Source organism: Vulpes lagopus, chromosome 4 (assembly GCF_018345385.1).
Source record: "Vulpes lagopus strain Blue_001 chromosome 4, ASM1834538v1, whole genome shotgun sequence".
Taxonomy (NCBI): domain Eukaryota; kingdom Metazoa; phylum Chordata; class Mammalia; order Carnivora; family Canidae; genus Vulpes; species Vulpes lagopus.
This window is the reverse complement of record NC_054827.1, coordinates 100122196-100125281: the sequence shown is the minus strand read 5'-3', so window position 1 is coordinate 100125281 and position 3086 is coordinate 100122196. Positions and strand designations below refer to the sequence as shown.

General features: G+C 47.2%; 1 pseudogene; it reads left to right on the top strand.

Annotated features, from left to right (window-relative positions):
• The first annotated feature begins 222 nt into the window (after positions 1-222).
• Positions 223-852, top strand: LOC121489859 (annotated as a pseudogene).
• Positions 853-3086: the final 2234 nt, after the last annotated feature.

Below are 3086 nucleotides of genomic sequence, written 5' to 3'. Positions count from 1 at the left end.
AAAAATAATAAACTAAAAAAAATAAAGTTAGCATAAAGAAGGAAATAAAGATCAGAGCAGAAATAAATGAAACAGAGACTAGACAAACAGTAAGAAACATCAGTGAATGTCAACTTGCTTTTTGAAAAAATAAAACTGGCAAGCAAAAGCTAGACTAAAAAAAATATATCCAAATACATAAAATTAGAAATAAAAGGGGTGGGAGTGAAACCAACACTTGGCTCGGAGCAGTAGCCTTGACAGGGCCGCCGAGGGTTTCTCTGGCCAGCGCTGCTCGCACCAGTCTACAGCATGGGAAATACCTTCGCAAACCTGTTCAAGGGCTTTTTTGGCAAAAAAGAAATGAGCCTTCTCATGGTGGGCCCGGATGCTGCGGGGAAGACCACCATCCTGTACCAGCTAAAGCTGGGCGAGATCGTGACCCCCATTCCCACCATAGGCTTCGATGTGGGGACCCTGGAGCACAAGAACATCAGCTTCGCCGTGGGGGCCGTGGGCGGCCTCTGTGGTGCCACTGCTTCCAGAACACGCAACGTCTCATCTTTGGGGGTGACAGCAACGAGGGAGAGGTGTGAATGAGGCCGTGGGGAGCCCACGAGGATGCTGGTGGAGGATGAGCACGGGGATGCTGGGGATGCCGGGGATGCCGCCCTGCTGGCGTGGCCAACCAGCAGGGCCTCCCGAGCGCTCGGAACGCGGCTGCGATCACCGCCCAGATCACGGCCAGGTTCACGGCCCAGATCACAGCCCAGATCACCGCCCAGCCGGGGTGCACTGCCTGCACCACAGGAACCGGTACACCCAGGCCGCCTGCGCACCAGCGGGCACGGGCTCTGTGAGGGACTGGACTGACTGTGCAAACAGCTCAGGAACCAGAAGGGAGGCGCCCCGGCCCCTCGCCCCCACCCCTTGCACCCTCTTCCTTCCTGTGGGGTGAGGCCAGAGCTGTCCCCATGGTCTGGCGCAGGTGCTTCACCAGCTGTCAACAGCAGCCGCAGCCTGCAGCCGGGTTTTTATTTAATGTAATAGTTTGTGTTCCCAACGAGGCAGTTTCTGGGGCTCCTATGCAATATTACTCAGCTTTTTTTATTGTACAAAGAGAATCAACCCAGAGTTCAATACTGAGAAGGGATTTAGGCACGCGGGCCTCCGGGGTCACCATGTGGACCAGCCTGGTGCCTCCTCTGGGCTTAGGTCTATGTTGAGATCCATTCTCGTGGTTGGTTTTTAACCCAACTCAGTGCATTTTTAAAATCGTTACAAATACAAGAAAAGGAGAACACTTGAACACACAGAAGGGAGAAACGTGCCTAGTGTAGGTTCTGCAGTGGAGGCCAGAGTCCAGTCCACGGTGGGCTGTGTCCCGTTGGGAACGGAAGACGGGCCAGAACGAGTCACCATAGGGTCCCTGTGATCTCTCTGTCTCAGGTCATGCTGCATCCCCTAGCGTTTGTGCTTGTGCCTGTGCCTACACGGCTGCCCAGGAGACGGGCTGGGGGCTGCGCTACCGCCCACGGACCCCGCGGAGGGACCACGGCCTCCCTGGGGGCGGCGTGGGCATCTGGCTGGCTCCGGGCCACCTGGGGTCTCAGCGGCAGGAGTGCGGGCGGGCTGGCAGGCCAGTCATCCCAGCGCCTCAGCCCCGGGGCCCCCATCTACATGTGCTTTCACTCCCTCAGCCTGCAAGGGTCAGATTTGGCATTGAAACGGCAACCTCTACTGTTTTCTTTTGTATTTTGATAAACACTGAAGAAGCTGGAGCTGTTCAACTTTATCTTGGGGAAGTCCCCAGAATTGATTTATTTGGTGTTGTGGAACCTCTTACTTACTGCTTTCAATACACGGTTAGTAATCAACTGTTTTGTATACTTGTTTTCAGTTTTCATTTCAACAAACAAGCACTGTGGGGATCCCTGGGTGGCGCAGCGGTGTGGCGCAGCGGTTTGGCGCCTGCCTTTGGCCCAGGGCGCGATCCTGGAGACCCGGGATCGAATCCCACGTCGGGCTCCCGGTGCATGGAGCCTGTTTCTCCCTCTGCCTGTGTCTCTGCCTCTCTCTCTCTCTCTCTCTGTGTGTGACTATCATAAATAAAAACAAACAAACAAGCACTGTAATTATAGCTACTAGAATAAAATCTCTTTTTAAAATAAATAAATAAATAAATAAATAGGATACAGATTACAACTGATACCACAGAAATACAAAGGATCATGAGTGCCTACAATGAACAATTATACCCCAACAAATAGGATAACCTTGAAGAAATGGATAAATTTCTAGAAACACACAATCTACCAAGATTGAATTATGAAGAAATAGAAAAATATGAACAGATCAATAATGGGTAGAGATTTAATCAGTAACCAAAAATCTCCCAAGAAACAAAAGTCATCCAGTAGTGAATTCTACCAAACATTTAAAAAAGAATTAATACCAGTTCTTCCCAATTATTTCAAAACATTCAAGAGAAGAGAGCACTTCTAAACTCATTTCATGAAGCCAACATGACCCTTATACATAAGCCAGACAAGTATACTGCAAGAAAATAACATTAGAGATCAATATCTCTGGTGAACATAGCTGCAGAAATCCCCAACAAAATAAAATAACGTGAATTTTAAAAACACATTAAAGGAACCATACACCATAAGTCAAATTTATCCCTGGGATGCAAGGATATTTCAACATATACAATGTCAATAGGTCACATTTAACAGAATAAGGGACAACTATCATATGATCATCTTAATAGAAGCATTTGACAATCATTCTTGTCATTCTAGCATTCTTTCATGCTAAAAGATATTCTCAATGAGTTAGATATATAAATAATATACCTCAACATCATAAAGATCATAGATGATAAGCCAATAGCTAACATCATACTTAGTAGTGAAAAACTAAAAACTTTTTCTCAAAGACCACAAAGAAAACAAGGATCCCACACTCACCACTTCTGGAAAGTACTGGAAGTCCTAGCCAAAACGATTAGGCAAGAAAAATAAAGAGATCCAAATAGAAATGGAAGAAGTAAAATTGCCTTGGCAGATAACATGATGTTATATATAGATAACCCTAAAGACTCC